The sequence below is a fragment of the Canis aureus genome, chromosome 9, assembly GCF_053574225.1.
Source record: "Canis aureus isolate CA01 chromosome 9, VMU_Caureus_v.1.0, whole genome shotgun sequence".
Lineage (NCBI taxonomy): Eukaryota > Metazoa > Chordata > Mammalia > Carnivora > Canidae > Canis > Canis aureus.
Window position 1 is genome coordinate 21,065,667 of NC_135619.1, and position 24,081 is coordinate 21,089,747.

The following is a 24,081-nucleotide window of genomic DNA, read 5'->3' on the forward strand; positions in this document are numbered from 1 at the left end:
GAATTGGCTGAATCTTGAAAAATTGTAAATATCATGTAACTAGTTCTCAACTGCAGACATAGAATATACTTAAAGATAGAGAACATATATTAGTCATTATATCTCATGACCACTAAGGTTTTCTAATATGCTATGAATAGTAGTGTTGGATTTTTTTACTGACACAACTGAATTCTTTATTTTTTAAAAAAGGTACAGCTGTTAACTTTACTCTCAACTGTAATATAATATTTCTAAATCTACATTTTATTACCATTCATTAAAATAAAGGATAATGGTAACTATTAACACAATGGCTGTTAATCTGATGGAACATTTTTTAGTTTTACAAGGCTGTCTGTATAAATAATCATTAATCTTGAGGATATCAAAAATAAAAGACTTAGAAACACTCAGTTTTTAATTTTTAAAGAGATTATAAAACTGAGTTCTAATGGCAGAAAACCCGTAAAACAAAGTCTTGAAATCTTTTTCATGTTTTGTATATAAAATAAGAATTTGGCTCAGTTATTTCTGCATTCTTTAGTTTGTTCATTTTCTCACTGCTAATCTAAATTAATAAATACTTTGAGAATAGTCAATCTTCTAAACTAGGGAAGTGTTTTTATGTAAATAAAGAGTATATATTTTATGTGATAAATCTTTGCCCAAACTTTCACCAATCAAGAAATTTAATATTTTTAAGGGCATGTTTAAATAGGTGAATTAGAGGTTTAGGTTTTCCAAAAGGTCTTTCCAAAGATTTCCTAAAAGAATAATTTTAAGGCTAAGATGGTTATAATATAGATTTTTTCCCATAGAGCAAATATTAAGAAAAATCTGATATTATGACTTTATAGAAATTTAATCTCAGAAATAGTGAAGCATAAAACTGAATGTATGAGAAAAGGAACTGATTTGTTAAAATAGCCAAATCAATAAAGGTTAATGTCAAAGAATAAAACTGAATTCTGATGAATTCCCATGACCAAGCAGATTGATTTGGTGTTTCATTTATTTATCATTTCATTTATTTTCAAGGTTTAGAAATTGAACTATGCTTCAACTGATGAAAATTATATTAGCTTTGCAAGATATGAAATTCACAGCCTTTTTACTTGGAATGTTGAAAAATAAATTCTCTGTTTTAAAAGTAAATCTATTTTATTTAGCCTTTTAAAAAGATTTAAAATCATGTCAAATGCTAAGCAAAGCAAAGAGATTTTAAGGAAATGATTTTTACTTATATTTTAATATATACTATGCTGACTCTTAGGACAAAGGAAAAACTATTGACATTTGTCTAACAATTTCCTTCTAAACATATTCTCATTTATTATAGAATATACACCAACATATTAACATTTATTAGACCATTTTATTGAAATAGGCTGATGTAATTTAGTTTACAGAAAATAGTAGAAATACATATTACCTTCTTTTTGTCAAAGGAAGAAAATTAATGAAGAAAATTTTAATGACTAATCATTCATGAAATTTATTTCATTTTTATGGGGTGATATTTAGATATATTTAATTCAAAATGAAACCACAAATTATCCATTGAAGATTAAAATTGGGTATCATAATTTGACAGGCAGACTAATGTCTTTTCAGTCATCCTAAACCACAGAATCTATGACTATGTTAAATTAAATGGCAGAAGGTAATTAAGATCAAAGATTGAATTAAGTTTGCTAATCAGCTGACCTTAAAATAAGGAGATTATTCTGGATTATTCAGGTGGGTCCATTGTACTCCTAGAGGTCCTTAAATATGTAGGTAGGAGCAGAATAGTCATTAACAGAGTGAATGCTATGTGAGAGACTCCAACAGCCATTGCTGGCTATAAATATAAAGGGGGTTCACCAGCCAAAAAATGCAGGTGGCTTTTAGAAGTTTGAAAGCAAGAAATTGGATTCTTCTTTAGAATATCTAGAAAGGAGCACAACCCTGATGATGCCTTGATTTTAGACCAATAAAACCCATTTCAAACATTTTACCTTCAGAACTGCAAGATTATAGATTTGTGTTGTTTTGTACCACTGTTTGTGGCAATATGTTACAATGATAGGAAATGAACACAACCATAGAAATTATTTTTTGGACATCTTAGGTTACAATTTTGAGACCAGTTGAAGGAGAAGTACCTAGCAATAATAGTAGTCACAGTTACCTTTAGCAGCATTGGCTGTTCTGGTTACATTTTATAAAGCTCTTCTATGTGAGTATCTCATGTGTTCTTCATTATAATTTAGCCAGGTAAAAAGAGGCTATGTTGGTGCATATTCTATAACTATGGTACTGAGCTCCAGAGAAGTGATGTGGCATAAACAGAGATGGGATTCAGTCCTTTATCTTCTCTTGTTGAATCCTGGGCTCTTTGGCCTGTACTGATAGCCCAGCACTGGTAGACATTGAAGACTTTTAACAAACATGAGGCTTGTTTTATTTCCAAGAGCTTAATTACAGTTTGAAGGGTTGGCAGCTGCTTGGGTTTCAAACCAACCTTAAAAGTTATGAATATCTCTAAATTTGCTCTTAATAAATCTCAGGTTTTGATTGTGAGTACAAAGAAATTAGAGTTTCTTGTGAGTTTCTATTATGACTTTGAAAAAATGATGAAAAGTTTCATTTCTTTTCTGAGTTAAGGAGATCTATTACTTGTTCAGCTGTTGGGAAAATTGAGAACAAATGATCTCTCTTAGCTATGATTTAATATTTTTCAAGTTTCAATTTACTTGTATAATATATTTTATTTTGAATTTAATATTACTGAACTAATTCAACTTTTATATCAGTCATGATATAAAAAATTCTAGGCTCTTATTAAAGATTAACAATAGATGAAAGGATTGGACTCTGCCCTGGAACATGGTAAGGTAGTGGGGTCAGTGTTGTGTGCCAGTTAAAAGTATGGGATGCCTGAGTTTCAGTTCTGGTTTCCCCTTTCCTAGCTGTGTGACTTTAGGTAAGCCATTTATTTTTCTGTACTACTAATTCTTCTTCTGTGAAATGGGGTTTGGAAAAGTTATTTACTTATAAGAGTTACACCAGAATTAATTGGGATAATATGTGGAAAGTATTTAAAACAGTGCTTTGGTGTTCATTGTTATACAATTCCTGTTTAAATTACTTTTAAAAGAGAAGAAAGCCTCTTTTTTTTTTTTTTTTCAAAATTTTATCTATTTATTTTGAAAGAGATAGAGTAAGTGGGAGAGGGAGGGCAGGAGAGAGAGAGAGAGAGAATTTCAAGTAGACTGCATGCTGAGCATGCAGCTTGATGTAGGACTCGATCTCAGGACTATGAGATCATGACCTGAGCTGAAATCGGGAGTCAGTCACTTAACTGACTGAGCCAACCAGGCTCCCCCAGAAAAACCTCTTTTAAAAAAGTACTTCCGGGAAGCCCGAATGGCTCAGTGGTTTAGCACCTGCCTTTGGCCCAGGGCGTGATCCTGGAGTCCTGGGATTGAGTCCCACATCAGGCTCCTTGCATGGAGCCTGCTTCTCCCTTTCCCTGTGTCTCTGCCTCTGTCTCCCTGTGTCTCTCATGAATAAATAAAGTCTTTTAAAAAAATAAAATAAAAACAGTACTTCTTAACTTCAATATAATTATTTTACCTCAGTTAGTAGTATATCCAAGGTAAACATTTTGCACCTGCAATAAGAAAACTAGTGCTTTGATGATACTCCAAAGAATTTATTTTCTAAGAAATAAAAAGGTTTGTCTTCAAACTGGAGCTGTTTAACTATACATTAATAGAGACAACAACCACATGGAATTTTTAAAATGTGGTATAAAAATTATCAGTAAGTTCTCTAGTAGAACATTCTTTCCATTTCCCTATTCTATATACCGCATGAAGAGGAATAAACAATTTCCCAGAATTGCCAAAATCTTAGCATTTTTACTGAAACTTCATCATGTTTTATTGTTTTCTGCATGTTACCTTTAAAATTGGTGACAATGGTTATGAGTAAAAAAAAAATCCCTTTACATTATATGTGGTGTTTTATAAATCCAAAACAAAAACAGAAAGAAAACCTCAAAGACCAAAATAAAAAACCCCCGAATAACAATGGAACAAATTTGCAATGTGAAAACTTAGGTAAAAATAAATATCTTATTAAAACATATACCATCTCTTCTTTATCCACTCATCTATTGCTAGACTCTTGGGTTAGTTCTATATCATGGCTATTGTAAATAATGCTGCAATAAATGTAAGGGTACATATATTTTTTTCAATTAGTGTTTTCATTTTCTCTGGGTAAATACCCAGTAGTGGAATTGCTAGATCATATAGTAATTCTATAGTTAATTTTTTGAGGAACTTCCATGCTGATTTCCTCAGTGGCTGCACTAATTTGCATTCCTACCAATAGTGCATGAAGGTTCCTTTTTCTTCATATCCTCACCAACACTTGTTGTTTCTTGTGGTTTTGATTTTAACCATTCTGACAGGTGTGAGGTGATATCTTATTGTAGTTTTGATTTGCATTTCCCCGATGATGAATGCTATTGAGCATCTTTTTGTGTGTCTGCCGGCCATCTGTATGTCTTCTTTGGAAAATGTCTGTTTATGTCTTCTGCCCATCTTTCAATTCGTTTGTTTTTGGGATGTTGAGTTGTATAGGTTCTATATATATTTTGGATATTAACCCTTTATAGAATATGCCATTTGCAAATGTCTTCCATTCAGTATGTTATCTTTTAGTTTTGTTGATTGTTTCCTTTGTTGTGCAGAAGCTTTTTATTTTGATCTACTCCAAAATAGTTTATTTTTGCTTTTGTTTCCCTCGCCGGAGGAAACATACCTAAAAAATATTGCTTTGGCTGATGTCAGAGAAATTACCACCTGTGCTCTCTTCTATGACTTTTATGGTTTCAGATCTCACAGAATAGGTCCTTAATCCATTTCGAGTTTGTTTTTATGTATGGTGTAAGAAAGTTGTCTGGTTTCATTCTTTTGCATATAGCTGTCCAGTTATCCGAACTCCATTTGTTGAAGAGATTGTCTTTTTTCCATTGTATATTCTTGGCTTATTTATTGAAAATTGATTGACCAGACGATTGTGGGTTTATTCCTGGCCTCTCTATTCTATTCTGTTCTATGTGTGTGTTTTTGTGCTAGTCCCATATTGTTTTGAATACTACAGCTTTTAGTATATCTTAAAATCTAGAATTGTGATATTTCCAGTTTTGTTCTCCTTTTTTTTTTGTTTTCCCTTTGGCTATTTTTTGTTGTTGTTGTTTGTTTGTTTTTTTGTGGTTCCATACAAATTTTAGGATTTTTCGTTTTAGTTCTCTTAAAATGCTGTTAGTATTTTGATAGAGATTGCATTAAATCTGTAGATTGCTTTGGGTATTATGGACATTCTTAACAATATTTGTTCTTTCAATCCATGAGCATGGAATATCTTCCCATTTGTTGGTGTTGTCTTCAATCTCTTTCATCAGTGTTTTATAGTTTTCAGAGTACTGGTCCTTCTCCTCCTTGGTTAATACCTCCTTCTATTCCTAGGTTTTTTATTATTTTTGGTGCAATTGTAAATGGAATTGTTTTCTTAATTTCTCTTTCTGCTGCTTCATTATTGGTATCTAAAAATACAATGGATTCCTGTATATTAATTTTGTATCCTGTGACTCTATTGAATTTATTTAGCAGTTCTTTTTTCTCAGGTTTTGTTTTGTTTTTTTCTTCTTCTTCCTTTTTGCAGAGTCCTTAGAGTTTTCTATACATCCTATCATGCTATCTGCAAATAGTGAAAATTTTATTTCCTTACCAATTTAGATGCTTTTTATTCCTTTTTTCTTGTCTGATTGCTGTAGCTAGATTATGTTAGCTGTGGGTTTTTCATATGTGGACTTTATTATGTTGACATATGTTCTATCTATTCCTACTTTGTTGAGGGATTTTGTTAAGAATAGATGTTGTACTTTGTCAAATGCTTTTACTGCATCTATTGAAATATTCACAAGTCATCAACGTGATACATCACATCAACAAGAAAAGATAAGAACCATATGATCATTTCAAATACAATCTTCAATGAGTAAAAATTGAGAATTTTCCTCTATAGTCAGGAATAAGACAAGAATGTCCACTCTCATCATTTTGATTCAACATCATACTTGAAGTCCTAGATTTTTGTATCTATGTTCATCGGTGACATTAGCCTGTAGCTCTTTTTTTTTTTTGTCATGTCTTTATCTGGTTTTGGTATCAGGATAATGCTAGCCTCATAGGATGGATTTGGAAGCTTTCCTTCCTCTTCTATTGTTTTGAATAGTTTGCAAAGAATAGGTATTAACTCTTTTTTAAATGTTTGAAAAAAAATAAAAAAAAAAAAAAAAGAAAATCCACCTCCCTCCCCCCAAATGTTTGGTAGAATTCACCTGTCATGCAGTCTGGTCCTGGACTTTTGTTTGCTGGGAGGTGTTTTGTTTGTTTGTTTGTTTTGCTGATTCTATTCATTGCTAGTAATTGGTTTGTTCAAATTTTCTATTTCTTCCTTGTTCAGTTTTAGAAGTTTATATGTTTCTAGGAATTTTTCCATTTTTTCTAAATTGTCCAATTTGTTGGCATATACAATTTTTCATAATTTCCTTATAATCCTTAGTATTTCTGTGGTGTCAGTTGTTTCTCCTCTTTCATTTCTGATTTTGTTTGAGTCATGTCTTTTTTTTTTATTATGGGTCTGGCTAAAGATATATTAATTTTGTTGATTCTTTCAAAGAACCAGCTCCTGGTTTTTTTGATCTGTTCTTTTTTTTTGTTTTGTTTTGTATGTTTGTTTTTTGTTTTGTTTTGGTTTGTTTTTTTTTGTTTTTTCAGTTTCTATTTTGTTTATTTCTGCTCTAATCTTTATTATTTCCTTCTTTGTACTAGTTTTGGATTTTGTTTGTTCTTCCTTTTATAGCTTCTTTAGGTGAAGGAAATAATTGGATTTTTTTTCTTCTTGATATAGGCCTGTATTAACCATACACTGCCCTCTTAGAATAGCTTTTATTGCATCGAAAGATTTTGGACCATTGTGTTCTCATTTTCATTTGCCTCCACGTGCTCTTCCTCTTTGATTTCTTGATTGAGCCTTTCATTGTTTAGTAGTGAATTATTTAACCTTATTTGTGTTCTTTCTAGATTTTTTCTTACAGTTGATTGATTTCTAGTTTCATAGTGTTGCAGTTGGAAAAGATATAGGTATGACATCAATCTATTTTAATTTGTTGAGACTTGTTTTGTGGTGTAATATGTGATCTCTTGTGGAGAATGTTCCACGTGCACTCGAAAATTATGTCTGTTCTGCTGTTTTAGGATAAAATGTTCTAGGTATATTTGTTAGACTCATCAGGGCTGAAGTGTCACTCAAAGCCACTGTTTCCTTATTGATTTTCTGTCTAGATGATCTCTCCATTGATGTAAGTGGGATGTTAAAATCTATTATTATTTCATTTCTGTCAGTTACTTCCTTTATTTTGTTATTAGCTGTTTTATTTATTTATTTATTTATTTATTTATTTATTTATTTATTATTAGCTGTTTTATTTATTTCGGTGTTCCCATCGTGGGTGCAAAAATATTTACAATTGTTATATCTTTTTATTGGATTGTTCCCTTTATGATGATATAGTGTCCTTTTTTGTTGCTTGTTATTGCCTTTGTTTTAAAGTCCATTTTATTTGATAGAAGTAATGCTACCTCAGCTTTCTTTTCATCTTCATTTGCATGATAAATGCCTTTTCATCATGTCACTTTCTACCTGCATGTGTCTTTTGGTCTACAATTAGTGTCTTATAGGTGACACATAGATGAATATTGCTTTTTTACCCATTCTGTTACCCTATGTCTTTTAATTGGAGCATTTAATCCATTTAAATTCAAAGTAATTATTAATAGATTTGTAGATATTGCCATTTTGTTACTTGTTTTATGGTTTTTTCATAGTTCTTCTCTGTTCTTCTCTTGCTTTCTTCTCTATTGGATTGTTGGCTTTCTTTAATGATGTACTTGGATTTCTTTCTCCTTAATTTTTGCTTTATCTATTACTGGTTTTTGATTTGATGGTTGTGTATAACATCTGCAGATAGCAGTCTATATTAAGGCGATGGTTGCTTACGTTTAAACCCATTCTTTACTCCTCTCCCCATCATGTTTCACATATATGGTCATGCTTTACATCCTTTTATTCTGTGGATCCTTTGATTTCTTAAAAAAATTTATTTATTTATTTATTTATTTATTTATTTATTTATTTATTTATGACACAGAGGAGGGGATGCAGAGAGAATTTTAAGCAGCAACACCAAGTGGGGAGCTCAATGCAGGGTTCAGTCCCACAACCCCGAGATCATGACCTGAATTGAAATAAAAAATTGGATGCTTAACTGACTGAACCATCCAGGTGCCCCACATTGACTGATTTTATAGATACACTGAATTTTACTGCTTTTCTGCTTTCTACTTTTATTCCTGCTTTCTTGTTGCTTTTAAAATTCTCTCTTTATCACTACTTTTTTTTTTTTTTTTTGCCATTTTCATTACTATTTGCCTTGGTATGAACTTCCTTGGGTTTTTTTTTTTTTTTTTTCTGGGAGGTTCTGTGTGCCTCTTGGATCTGGATTTCTGTTCACTTCCCTAGATTTGGGAAGTTTTCAGCTATTATTTCTTCAAATAAGTTTCTTCCTTCTTTCTCTTCTCTTCTTAATCCTAATGGGTGTTATGCTTGATGGTGTTGCTGAGTTCCTTAAGTCTATTTTAATTTTGTATTTTTTTCCTCACTTGTTCAGCTTGATCGCTTTTCATTACCCTGTTCTCGTTGGTGATCCATTCTTCTGCTTATTTTAGTCTACTATTTATTCCATCTACTGTATTTTTAATTTCAGTTATTGACTTCATCTCTGATTGACTCATTTATGTTTTCTATCTCTTTGTTGAGAGTCTCACTGACATCTTCTACTCTTTCCTCAATTCTAGGTAGTATCTTTATGGCCATTAATTTATATTCTTTATAAGGCATATTATCTTCCTTTTATTTAGCTCTCCTGCCATGATTTTGTCCTGTTCTTTCATTTGGACATAGTGTTCTGTGTCTTCATTTTGTCTGATTCTCTGTGTCTGTTTTTATGTGTTAGGAAAGTCAGATAGGTCTCCTGCTCTTGACAGTAGTGGTCTCATGAAGAAGAGGTCTTGTCATGTTGTTCAGTGTACTGTTCCTATTCACTAGCACCTGGCAATTCAAGGATGTCTCCTATATGTGTTGCATGCATTCTGCTGTTGTGGCTGAACCACTTTTATTTATTTTTTTTTTAATTTTTTTTATTATTTATTTATGATAGTCACACACATACAGAGATAGAGAGAGAGAGAGAGAGAGAGAGGCAGAGACACAAGCAGAGGGAGAAGCAGGCTCCATGCACCGGGAGCCCAACGTGGGATTCGATCCCGAGTCTCCAGGATCGCGCCCTGGGCCAAAGGCAGGCACCAAACCGCTGCGCCACCCAGGGATCCCCACTTTTGTTTTCAGTGCAGTCATCTGCAATGGCTCTCTCTGCTTGTTGGGGTGAGTGTGTTCCCTTGTTGTTAATGGGCCAGTTGGGGGCCTCCTTGGGATTGAGTTGAGTCTGATTGGCATTTGCCAGAGATGTGGTAGCACCAAACTAATTGCTGGGTGCTTTCCTTGTGTTGTCACCTGAGAAACTTTCGTTAATTGGTTGGGTTGCAGTCAGACCAACTATCTTCCCCAATTCTACTTCTGGGGCTTCAATAGAACTGGTGTGTGTGGTTATCTGCCCCACACCTGGGAGTAGGGGTAACTTTGGAGTGGTGCTGGTTCCTGTTTTGGTGCTTGCACCCTACCAGGCTTATGAAACCACTTTGGATGGGCCATGAACATGTTAGAGGGCAGGTCCACAGCAGAACTTAGAGGTAGAGCATCTGTTAGCAGGTTAGTCATGCAGTGTTGGCACTGCACTGGTTCCCACAGGTGTCCATGTGTCTAGCCTGGCAGTTGGGATAGGGAAATGATGTCTGCCAGCTATTTTATTCCTGGAGAAGTCTCTTAACAATCCTTGCCCCTCCAGTACATGCTCTGAGATTAGGGGGAAAAAATCCCCTTACATTATTCCTCAGGTATTTTCCAAACTGCTGATCGTATGCTTTATCTCTGAGGGATTGTTTGTTGTGCTGTCTCTTTAAGGGCAGAGATGAAGTTTTTTATTGCCCTCTAGCTCTTCCAGAGCTGAGCTCTTTGATTTTTAAAGTTCTGGGTGTTCTAGATCAAAGGGCTGAACAAACAGGAAGGACAGCAGAAATTAATGGTCTCTCAGGAATAAGTGGTCAGGAATGCACTTTGGGGCCTTATTTATATACAGCAATGTTCATATTTTAAAAAAATGTTACAAACTGAAATCAACTGACATACTCATTATTAGGGAATTAATAATTCAAAATCTGATATAGATGAATGATGCATTAGCATGCAACTATTTACATTTTTGTTGTTGATTGATTGATTTACCCAATTTGTAGTTAGTAATTGGTAGCATCTGGTCTGTAACGCACAATGTTTGATGTTTAATCCAACGAGCCATCCACACCTAACTGGGCTGGTCTTGATCTCCTTAGGCATCACCTGCCAGCGCTGCCACCCTTCCACTTCAACCCATTATCCTCCCTTCCAAATTATCTACTGAGGTTGAAAAAAGTAATCAAGGTTTGATCAGTAATCACAATATGTGCATATAATTTATGAATAAGTTTTATTCCTGCCATCATTTTTTTAAATTTTTATTTATTTATGATAGTCACAGAGAGAGAGAGAGAGAGAGAGAGAGAGAGGCAGAGACATAGGCAGAGGGAGAAGCAGGCTCCACGCACCAGGAACCCGATGTGAGATTCGATCCCGGGTCTCCAGGATCGCGCCCTGGGCCAAAGGCAGGCGCCAAACCGCTGCGCCACCCAGGGATCCCCCCTATTCCTGCCATCATTAAAAATGAATAAAGTTTTCACCTTGTTTTTTAAATTACATAATGGCATCAGTCTCACTATATAACATTATGTAAGAAATCAAAATATAAGTTAAATGTATATAGCATAGCCTCATTTATAAATACATCATCACTGGATGTTAACTACAATAAAAAAAATAAAAAAATAAGAAAATAAAGTTCTGGGTGTTAAGCCTCACTGATTGTAAGAACTTGGAAAATTATGCCCCTCTGGTTTTCATGCTAGTTTTTCATGCCTGGGATGCTTAGGTCTGTTTCTCTCCCCTCTCTATGCCAGTGGCATTCCTCCCTCCTGTAGACAGTCTAATGGGTCTGTTTAGCTCCAGACTATGTCTCTACCCTTCGTACCCTCTTTGATATGGCCTCTTGTCTACATTTAGCTGTAAAGAGTCTGTTGTTTTCTGGGTGGTGGGTGTGTCTGCTGGTATCCATGCAAGTGGTGATCTTAGGATCCTCCTACTCAGGCATCTTTCCCAGAATCTTCATGAAGTATTGTTAATATTTACAAGTAGATATTCATGTATAGATTTGGTGAACACCTCCTTTTTATGCCCACTCTCTGCCTTGGTTTCTTATAGTGTGTGAGGCCCACTTACAGCGAACAATATTCTTACCTAAATACATATTTACTTCTGAGAGCATAACCAGTGATAACTTATCTCTCTTATCCTAACCCTTTCCAGACTCAAGGTAACTAACCCCGCCTCTTTCAAGGACAGCATCAAGAGCTGATAAAACAAAATGCACGTGGACAAGAGTGGCTATTTTCCTTTTGGGATAACAATGGGAAATATATCTGATGGTGCCAGCCATTTGATATATCAGTCTGTTCCCTCCAGGCCTATACAGTTGTTTTGTTTTGTTTTTTTCCCTCCAAATAGAAGACTCCAATATTTATCCTATAAGCAAGGAAGAAACTGAACAAACTAAATCAGAGCTCAAATAGTATACATGATTTCATTCTGAAATCCTATAATTGCACTTTGGATGATCTTATGTGAAGAATATTTTGATGGAGCGATGATTTTTAATTGGATAAATTTGTATCCTTTATTAGAATGAAATAAAAGGGAGAAGACAGTTTGCCACATATCTGATGAAATGTGCAAAAAAAACAAATGCTTTTTTTTTGTAAAATATTTTTAGGAGAAAGAAAATGAATGGAGGGAAATAGACAATAGAAACAATTGGGTGAAACATTTAAACACTGAACTATTAACCATAAAGTTAGAATCAAGAATATTTTCTATCTAGAAGAGTTGTTTTTATCTGACTTTTCTAGATACCTCAGCATATGCCTAGAAAGTATCTTATCAATTAAAATATTATCTACAAGGATGCCTGGGTGGCTCAGTGGTTGGGCAGCTGCCTTGGCTCAGGTAGTGATCCTTGGATCCAGGATCGAGTCCCACATCAGGCTCCTGCAAAGAGCCTGCTTCTCCCTCTGCCTATGTCCCTGCCTCTCTCTCTCTCTCTCTCTCTCTGTGTATGTCTCTGGGGAATAAATAAATAAGTCTTCTTTAAAAAATGAAATATTATCTACAGAAAGAGTCAGTTTTAGGTCTCATCAATTTCAAATGTACTAATCACAAAATGCAATTTTAAGATGATTATAAACAATTTTATGTAACAAAATGGTAATAGAACCTTTTTGAAGGCATGTATTTTTCCAAAAAAAAATTTCATTGACCTGGGATTAGAAACAGATGGAGCTGAAAAGATTACAAATATATTAAAACAATGATTATTCTGCCTACATTATTTTTAATGTTTAATAATTATATTTAAGTATTTTTTACTTTGCTTTGCTTTAATGTACCTGGATAAGTGTCTTTAAAAAAAAAAAGTTTTCAATATCCTTCCTTCCCATTTGGGAATTCCCTGGACATGTCTTATAAATGGTGGTATAAGTCAACACTCACAGGGTCCTGCTGAAACTGTGTTTTCTGCCAGTGTCCACCACTATTCCATCAGGCACATGCCTTTGCCAGGTGCTACTACTTCTTGGTAGCTTGGTAGATACTATGATGCCATGGTAGTGGTCAGGCAGTCGTGTCCTGTAGCATAAACTAGGGTACTGCTTGGCAGTCCCCAGTGGCTCTGATGAGTATGATGGTTTTTCTTGACCATGACAAAGCTGACCCTCAGTTCAGAGGAAAAGTGGAGGACATGTGTTCTGTCTCTCCTTTGTCTTATGCTTTCTCAGAGGGTCTTAAAGCAGTATGGCTTGTGCCTTTTTGATTTGCTGAAGTTTTAGTGAATTCACTTTTTAAGTTTTTGTTTGGTGTCTGTTTCTAGAATCTGTCTAAGGACTTTCATGGGGCAGAGTGCACTACAGTGAACCCACATTTACTACTTCCCTCTGGCATTTAGAGTCAGCCTTCCTTTCAATTTGTCCCCTCCCAGGAGACACTTCTGGTCCCCTACAAACAAATCCTTGTCAAATCATCCCTTCAAGTTTACAAGGAATTTCCAGATAGGTCTTAAACTCGTTGGTGGTATAACTTGAGTTGTTTCCCAGAAGACTCCTAGTTAGCTTGCAAATAGGCTTCTCTCAAACCCATCTGAACAACGAAAGTCTGAATTCCTACAGTGGGCACAGCCTAGATTCAAGTTGAAAGTTCCATTATATGATGAACTTAACAAGTAACAAAATGTTTAGAGTAGCTCTTTATTTTGAGGGCATTCAACAAATATCTATCAGGTATCTACAATGTGAAAAACATAGTGCTCATTGTCTTATATAAAAATAAAGATTTCCAATTACAGTCCTCATCTTCAAGGAATCCAGTTTAGCAGATACATATTAATGCATAACTATAATTCATTGTGATAAATGATGTAACAGCAAGGTATGTGAAGCACAGTGATAACATTAAAACACAGAAGGAGATATGCATATGCACACAGAGATGGAGATATGAAGATTTCTGGAGTGCAGAGGTATGCTTCTGTTTGGGGAGGGTGGAGAGGAAGGGTTGAAAGTAATGGTATGGAATGTAGATTGAAGGGTAGGCATAAACCAAATATAAATACTGTGTTCCATGCTGAAAAACTTCAACAATTTAGAATCACTAGAAGACTTAAAACATGGCAGAGACTTGATCTTATGAGTTTTAGAGAAATAACTTATTGTAGGGGCATGTATGGATTAAAATGTACTTGTTACTCAATAGAATGGAGATAGAAATATAAATGGAGAGAGGATATTGCAATTGTCTAGACAAGAGTTGATGAATAATGCGCAATGGAGATGGAGAGGATATTTCAAGAGGATATTTCCATTATTTAGGAGGCAGAATAAACAGGACTCAGTAACTGGATCTGGGCATTTTGTAAGAGAAAGGTAGTATAGACTATCAAGACTCTTGAATGACATGCTTAAAACAACATGAAACAGGGAATACAGGATAGGAAAAATTTCAGGGAGGAAAAATAACACATTCCCTGTTATAAATGACTAGTTAAAGGAGAGACCCCATATACCAAAAGGAGATAAAATTCAGGGAAAGAAAATGGAAGAGACAGGAGAATTAAACATGGACAGAGACAGGTAAAAGCAAAAAAAGAAAAAAGAAAAGAGAAATCATAAACAGTTGCAGAGTGATACTTTGGTTTATATTTGACACGTAATTATATTTTCAGTTCTTCATCGTATGACATCTAAAAGCAATGTCTATTTTATTTTTGCAACTGTAGGTATTGCTGTTGTTTTTTTATTCATGATTACAAGATGAATAAGGTATTTATTCTTTGAATTGGAGGATAGTAAAAAATGGCATGAGAAAGGGAGAGAAAAGAAAACAGAGACCATGCCTGGTTATCCTGCAGTAAAATCTGTGTCTATCAGTGATGCCAGCTCTTGTAAAGGAATTTGTATCATTAAGATTAGTATTCTAGAAAAACCAACACATTTTTCACTGGATTCATATTCAGTTAAGAGATTGGAAACTGAGGAGCTGGAAAGATGGATATGTCTAATGGCTGTTTTTTAGTTTCTTTCATGGACTGAATAAGTAACCAAAGCTACTTGTACAGGCATTAATAAGATGTAGAATCATAGGGTTGGAAAGAACTCATGTAAGTTGGTTTCTAACTACTGCTTCCATAATTGTTTTCACATGAAAATAATCACATATGTTTGCCTGGCCAAGTGTTCTTAAACTCACAGAACTGTTTGGTGGGATGGTAAGGTGGATTTTGGAGTGAATATAACAAATCTAAATCAACAAACCAAGAAATGTTTATGAAGAACTAGGTCTTCCTTTGTTCAGGGAATATAAACCTTGTCAAAACTACTAACCTTACTAAAATAAGCATTTTAAAACTGTTGAAGAAAGGAAAAATTGGATTTCTGCCTCATAAGATCACTATGTACCAAAGGTATTCTCTATGAATTGGGGGCAGATATATTTTGAAATATGATTTGTATTAGAATATCCAATAACATCCAATTGATTCTCAGTTCCTCAAACTGTGGCTTTAGATTTGATCAATGCAGAGTAAAGGATCAGTAATTAAACAATAATGATTTTTTCAAGTGGAGGTAGTTAATATTATTGTAAATTGCTTTGCTGTGAGTAGGCTCCAGCTCTTAATGATTTTGTAAATGATTTTGGGAACAAAACCAAGCTTCAATTACATTATTATTTCAGGCCTTAGTATATGGAGCTTAAAGAAAGGCATACAAGCCTATCACAGAAAAAGTGTGTGACAACTTGAGAATTACTTTATTAACTTGTGAGATAGCCTCTTCAGATACATAAAGGCCCTTCCTTCGATTGTTTTGATCATTCACCTGCCAATTTTCATGAGATATACACAGAAAGCAGATAGTTGTACTGGTTAGAAGAATAAAAACAGACAAGAAACGAGCAAGCCTTCAACCACATTGTATTCAACACAGCAAATAGTGTGGATTTTTATTCTAGTGGCTTTGAAACAGTAGGAGACCATATCCTTAGTTATAGTCCCCCATAGGTAGGGATTGCTTTCTTCATTTTGTGGCTATCTTGATATATTGGCCTGAAATGTGTTGGCTATGATGCTATGAGAAAAAGGTCTTACTGGTTCAGTGGTGGTCAATTTGCTGTAGAGAGAAGATTGACTTAATCAGTTAGTGACACACTCTGCTCTCACACTATGATCCATATGCTCTCTCAACCTCGTGTGGGGAAAATTTAAGCCCCTCTTGGCAGTTCAGCACTACTGAACTCTGCTGACCACAAAGAGTAATGTGGTGAATAATGGGAAGATCAGTAAATGGTGTGCCCTACTAGCACAAACAAGACTATCTCCAGTGGTGTATACCATCTTTTCAGCCTGACCATATACAAAGAAAGGATGGGGTGCAGTGTGGTAGTTCAGATTGTTTTTATTTGCAAATTCCATGAACTTAAAAATTCAGACATGGCATCTGGTAGGCCATGTATTACACACAATTAGTACAGAACTATTTGTAGCCAGTTGAAATTTGTTATGGAATGTGGAGTTACCATTAGATACTTATTTATCACAGTTCTTTTTCTTGGGTGGTGATATTAAATCAATATATCAATATAGATTTTCAAATTTTACTTACTTTGTAATGTAATTTAATGCATAAGTAGTGCCTGGATACTTCTGGAGGATTTTGTTGAAAATCCCAGGCATCAAATAATTTCACACGTAAATAGTTGTGTTTCTATAATACATGATGACTTTTTAAAAAATATAACCACGGTAATGTTAACATATCCAACATATTGAACAATTATTTCTCAATATTGATGAATACCCAGTTTATGTTTTATTTTCCCTTATTGTCTCAAAAATATCTTTTTGCATTTTGTTGGAATCAAGACCTCACATTTATTTGTTATATCTCTTTTTTTTTATTTGTTATATCTCTTAAGTTTCTTCTCCTTTTTATTTTTCTTTCACTTTATAATAGTTTTCTTTGTTTTCTTCCTTCCATTTACTTGTTGAGCATACCAGATCATTTGTTCAATAGAATTTCTCAAGTTTTGGGTTTGGCTGATTATTTCTTCTGGTATCTTTCACATGTTACTATTTCTGTATTTCCTGAATTTCCTGGAAATTAGATTATATGCCAATGTTTGATTAAATTAAGGTCCTTTAAAAAATGCTGTATTCTTACTGTACCACACGAGGAGGTACATAAATACTGCTGTTGCTTTTAATAAGATTGATAAATAGGTTCAGGTGATGTCAGCCTGATCCCTCCATTAAAATTCCCCAAATACCTTTCACCTGATGGTTTTAGTGACAATTGATTATTCCTAGAATCCATGATCTCAATAGAGATTGAATTCAATACTACCATTTCTCTTGCAATTATTAGTTCTGATTCTTCTATAAAGAAGGTTGTTTCCTAATAACCATTTGATCATCCTGAAATATGATCCATGTGGGAAGGCAGGATAATGACAGATTGTTTCCACTGATTTATCAATTATCAGCATAATAAGTTGATGCCCTAGCAACATTTAAAGATGACCAATTAAGTTTTATTCATTATAGGATATCTTATCTATTGTGTATATCACTATGAACTCATTTATTATGTATAAATCTATAAACAAATATAATATATTATTTATAAATAGATAAAATATATAAAATGTTTGATATGCTTCAAGGTGCTGGAGTCATTATTCTCTTTTGGCTGCTCAAATTGTTCCATCTTTGGCCAGTGAGAATGATTGCCTGTATTCTTTTAATATGACCCAGTTATTTTTCATAGTCTCTTTACTTTCAGGTATAAGCAAGATATTATAGGCTTAATTTGACATTTCCTTTTCCACACTTGAAATCAACTATTTCTCCAAACTTCTGGCTTCTTTAGTGGGTAATGATATTTAGAAACCAAAATATGGACACTGAAGGTTTTCTTTTTCTTCCTTCCTTCCTTCCTTCCTTCCTTCCTTCCTTCCTTCCTTCCTTCCTTCCTTCCTTCCTTTCTTTCTTTCTTTCTTTCTTTCTTTCTTTCTTTCTTTCTTTCTTTCTTTTTCTTCTTCTCTCTTTTTCTTTATTATTTATTTTTTGACACTGAAGGTTTTCATTTCCATCGGATTGTCATTATTTTAAGGCCTTTTTAATGGACAAAGCTAGGAAATAGAAATATTTTTTTTTGAAATAGAAATATTTTGTAAAGAAAAATAAATTATGAGTAAACTAATATTAAGTTAAAATTAAGTTACTTAACATTATTTTTAGTATTATATTTTAATTTATCTATTGTGACTTTGACTATCTGTATAGTGTTTTTAGTAGTCTCTCTAGGGCTTAAAAATACTTAATTTTTACAGTCTACTTGAAATCAGTATTTTACCACTTCATTTGGAATGTAGAAGCTTTACGACTTTATAGATCCCTTTACCTTTGCCCCTTTCTGTTACCAATGTGTTATATATCTACAAACATTAAACAATGTTATAGATTTCGCTTTCAACTATCAACATATTTTAAGGTGCTTAATAGAATATAAATGATCTTTTATATTTACCTGGATGTTTACCATTTTGGTTGCTTTTTCTTCATTCCTGAGGGTCCACATTTTTGTTATATTATTTCCTCTCCATCTGGAAAGCTTCCGTTAGCCTTTCTCTCTCTTCTTTCTTTCTTTTTCTTTCTTTCTCTTTCTTTCTTTCTTTCTTTCTTTCTTTCTTTCTTTCTTTCTTTCTTTCTTTCTTTCTTTTCTTTTCTTTTCTTTTCTTTTCTTTTTCTTTCTTTCTTCTTTCTTTATTTCTTTTTCCTTCCTTTTAAATAGTTTCCACATCCAGCATGGAGTCCAACATGACACTTGAACTCTCGACCCTGAGATCAAGACCTGAGTTGTCAAGAGTGGGATGCTCAACTGAATGAGCCAATCAGCAGTCCTGTTCCCTGTTAGCAGTTCTTTAATATCATCTGGTACTGAGTCCCGTTAATGAATTCTTTATTATGGTTATTATATTTTAAAGTTCTAAAATTTCCATGTGGTTTTTTACATTTCCATTTGGTTCTTCTTTATATATTCTATTTCTTTGCTGAGACTTTTTATTTTAACATACATTGCAAAGAATGTTTGCATTTGCTTGTCCCAATGTACTTTTAAAATAGCTACTTTAAGATTTGCCAGATAATTCTAGAATCTATGTTAATAGTGTGGATGTTGGTGTCTGTTGATGACCTTTCTCTATGTGACTTGAAATTTTTGTAGGTCTTAATATGCTGAGTAATTTTAGATTGCATCCTAAATATTTTGACATTATGAGAGTGTGTCTTGTTTAAATTTTATGGAGAATGTTAATATTTTTGTTTTAGCAGGCAACAGACCTGGTTAGGTTTAGGCTGCAAGTTCCAGCATGACTTTTATGGATGATAATTCCAATGTCAGTTCAGTTTTCAAAGTCTTTATAATGCTTTCTAGATCTGCCTTGGTATGTGTCATCCAGCAGTCAGTCTATAATCTGGGCATTTGTATATCTGTTAGTTTCCTTCCCATCATCACTGGTATGCTAATTGGAATTAGACCCATGCATCTTTACTCTCCCCCAAGAAGTTTCTGATTTCTATATTTCCCCCTTTGGTCTTGGGTCTGAATTAGAGCTCTAGTTACCCTACTTTGTTGTGTTCTGTTGCTCACTTCTGTGATTGAGTTAGTGTCCTGGTCCAAGCAGAGGTAAGATATATATATATATATATATATATATATATATATATATATAGAGAGAGAGAGAGAGAGAGAGAGAGAGAGAGAGGGAGGGGGAGGGGGAGGGGGAGGGGGAGGGGGAGAGGGAGAGGGAGAGGGAGGGGGGGAGGGAGGGAGAAACCATCAGGTATAGCCCTGTTCTTTTAGAAAGGCAGCAATATCTGAGAGGAGGTATTGCCTTCTTAGCCCTGTGGGTTCTTGTGGCAATGAGTTTCCCTAGTTGTTGCTGATTCCCTGCTACAGGATTACCTCATGACTAAGGTGCTAGAGGAGGAGAAAAGGGAAAAAAAAACTGAGGGAATTTCCACATTTCCCATAAGTGTCAAGAGTACCCTTTTCTGACCCTCAAACAAAAGCTGGTTGGCTTTTTTCTGTCTGTCTGGATCCTAGTGCTTACTTTTGGGTTTCTGGCTGTGGTAAGTTCAAATGGAGGGATATCAAAGGGGAAAATGATAAACTCACCACTGATTTAGTGATATTTTGATTTTTGGTAACACCTGCTGTTATTTATGAAGTCTTCAAATAGGTACTCATGCATTCTGTTCAGGTTTTATAGAATGTATAAAAGTATAGTATGTATTCAGTGGAAGTAAAAGGATGAAGTATGTTTATTCTATCTCAACTGGAACCTGAATCTTTAAAATTTTGTTAATTGTGTAAAATATGATGTGGTTCCAAAATCAAAACTATGAACAAAATACCTAACAGAAGACAAGCTTTTTTTCCTATTCTTTTTCTCCCTCCAGAGGTATACATATTTTTAAGGTTTTTGATTATCCTTTTATTTTTTAATATTGAAAAGTAAGCATTTATTTATTTATGTATTTATTTATTGGTGTTCAATTTACCAACATACAGAATAACCCCCAGTGCCCGTCACCCAATCACTCCCACCCCCCTCCCCCCTCCCCTTCTACCACCCCTAGTTCGTTTCCCAGAGTTAGCAGTCTTTACGTTATGTCTCCCTTTTTGATATTTCCCACACATTTCTTCTCCCTTCCCTTATATTCCCTTTCACTATTATTTATATTCCCCACATGAATGAGAACATATAATGTTTGTCCTTCTCCGACTGATGAGTGGATAAAGAAGATGTGGTTTATGTATACAATGGAATATTACTCAGCTATTAGAAATGACAAATACCCACCATTTGCTTCAACGTGGATGGAACTGGAGGGTATTATGCTGAGTGAAGTAAGTCAGTCGGAGAAAAGTAAGCATTTATATTTGTATTCCCTCTCCCCTCACTTCTTACACAAAAGATAACATGCTACAAACATTCTTCTGCATCTTTCTTTTTTTCACTTAATTATGTATCTTGCAGTCATTTCATAGACATATGTAAGGATTTTTCTCATTCCTTTTTAAGACTATATAGTGTTCCATTGTATAAACTTATCATGGTCTCTTAACTAGTCTCTTATTGGTGGACATATGCATTATTTTGGGGCTTTGATTATTGCTAATCAATATAGTTTTTAAGCCAAACTTTCTTATTCATTTTACTGGGGAAGTGGAATATAATGAGAAGTGTTCACAATGTTTTTTATAACCCGAATCATTTTGGGTTCCAGATGTAGTTTATAGCCAATGCTGTAAATCTCATAGTTATAATTCTTAGACTTATTACACATGCAGTAAGAGTAATATATTTGAATGCTGGGATTTGCTCATGGGTACTGTCTTTAATGGTAGGCCACTCCTGATAAGATGATTTATGAATAGCTTGAATTCCTTAAGCACTTTTCCTACTGGTATTGTTGGAGAGGCAAAAAAGCTGTCAGTTTTTCAGCACTAAGCTGGTAACAGAAAAATAGGAAACAGGGATTTTAAGAGGTAAAATACTAGAGGTGATGGTAATGATTAGTAGCAGTGAGGTTGCTCCATAAACTGAGTTTAGTATTATGGATATTGGATGGGAAGAAAACTGAGATCCATTTAAGGAGTTACTATATCCAAGAGTCAACAATTTGCAACAAAGGATGGGAAACTAGATAACAGAAGGTCTGGGATAAGATAAAGGCAACCATTTGCTGCCATAGCTCCCTTTCAAAAGTCTTTCATTCCACTTTAGATATTAAAAGGACAGCCTAGCATTTGGTATTTTCTACCTATCTTTAGTTTAAATGCAAGCTGATTTGAAAAATATGTTAATTTTTCTATTTTATCAGTCTGAAGATGTGGATCAGAAGATTTTTCTCCCAATCCCTTCTTTTATAATATTGGTGCTTCTAATATAGGCAATAGTATAATCTGGGATTTTTAGGGGCATATAGTTCAGGGTTTTTACATTTAGTATTGTTCTCTTAGGTATTAGACAAACATGTAGAAATAATATTTGAACATGACTCCAGCATAGTCTACATAATGACACAATTAAGAATGTCATAAGATGTTGTGAGAAAGAAGGCCCCTAAGAAATTGTGATCAGCACAAATTTTAAATACTTAGCAAAAGAAGGAGTTGTGGGACATCTTACTTGTATAGTAATGGAAGAAATTCAGTTGTCAATTTCTGCTGGATTCTGATCCTTAGATGATATTATTTTTGAGCAATGTCTATGCCCCTACATTTTGGACTTTAACAGTTAACAATTTTAACCTTAAACTTGATTTTGGATTTTTACAGTTAAGAAGAGTTCTAGCCATAAACTTGAAATATTTCTGATAAGATTCTTATTTGTATTAATTATAATGAAGCTTGAGAACTGACACCTTTAACTGCTTTCCACTTTGGAAGTGTCTAATGATTCTGTTTTCTAGTATGAAGTAATTCAGCTATGTCTGCCTTTGGCTAAAGAAAATAAAATGATAAAAACTTAAGTAGTCTAAGGAAAGCCTAAAATTCCTACTTTGATGTTGGAGTAGAGTTTATTATAGGTGCATGGTGGAATCTTGCTTGGATAAATGCTGGTAGCACTAATATGGTGGCACTGAAATGTCAGCCTAGTATTTTGCTTTTATCATGTAGATACATGAATTTGTAACATGAAATACATGAAGTCATTTTCAATCTATCTGGTGAACCTATGGTGCCGTATTTGTATTCTTAGAAATTCAGGTTATTTTGAAGTATTGAAAAGTTTAGAGGTGCGCAGAATTTCCAAGGTGAAGGTGGTCAACCTGACATAAATGTTAAAATGTGATGATCCTTTGGGTAACATCATTAAGTGCCTGGTGTTGGTGTAGGGGTTGAGGAAAGAGGATGGATGTTTAATGAACATTTTCTATATGACAGGTAATGTGTTAAGTGCTTCACATATATATCTTATATAATAGAACTTTATGGGTAGATATTACTATATTACTTTGTAAACAAGGAAAGTGGAGTTCAAAAAGTCTAAATAACTTAGAGTCACACAGACTTTCAGTGTAGGATAAATATTTGAACTCAGGTCTGTTGACGGGTTTTTCCCCCCATGCTTTGCCAAATCCCTTACTTACTCAGGTAGGATTAGTCTTTAAAAGATCCTGGCCCCAGTAGGAGTGGTATGATGCCTATTAAGGTATTGGATATGAGTGTTATAAAAGGACCTTATTAATGTATTTACAGGTACACTTATAATATCCATAAATCTCACTTTAACCAGCACATTTGGTGTATTTAGTACATGCAGCTGATTGAGGCACTCTATTTGCCAAAATACTATTTTTCTTAGAGTAAAATACATACATTTAATTTTCTAGTGAGTTGTTATAGTAGCTAAATATAGACAGAATAGCCCTGGTTTCTTTTTACAAATGAAGTACTAAGATGTAAGTAAAAACTGAGAAATTTTAGAACTCTAATCATGACATCCTTATGACTTTGATTATCTTGTGACAGAAAAATGTGTCTAAGGGTCCCCTGCTAATCAGACATTGGATGATGGTAGGGTGAGGAAAGGACAGGCTTAATGTTAGGTGATGAAGGTTCTCCAAGCCTTGACTAGAGTTTTTATTTTTTATTTTTTTTTGACTAGAGTTTAAATAAAACAAGCTTGAAGTATAGGGTCACATGATTTATAGATAATAACTCTTCTCATCTCTGGAACTCTTTGCCATCTCCAATAACAAGAAATAGAGCTTCAAAGATTAGAGCTCCATGGGAAGCCAGGCAGGTGATGCTACTGTGTTAAGTTTTTCTGAGTTTGCTTTAGTATGCCTCAAGTGAATGAATAACTGTGGACACCCAGGAAGCCCAGGTGGCTAAAATTTATATTAAAAGAATTCATTTTATTGTACCTTCTCATTCTGAATCAAGGATGAGTCACTAAAAATCTGTAAGACCTAGGAGTGCAAGGGAAAGTGTGAAAGAGGATTTTTTATTTTGCCCATTGCATTCCAAAATATAGCTATCTGTCTTCTTTTAAGCACCTGGATGTGTGGAGCTTAACGTAATTGACCTCATG

At 34.1% G+C, this 24,081-nt stretch overlaps 1 protein-coding gene across 5 annotated transcripts in view; it reads right to left on the bottom strand.

Annotated features, from left to right (window-relative positions):
* LOC144320501 (uncharacterized) overlaps window positions 1-24,081 on the bottom strand; it is a 140,451-nt gene that overhangs the window by 53,549 nt on the left and 62,821 nt on the right. The gene's annotated exons all lie outside the window — the stretch shown is intronic.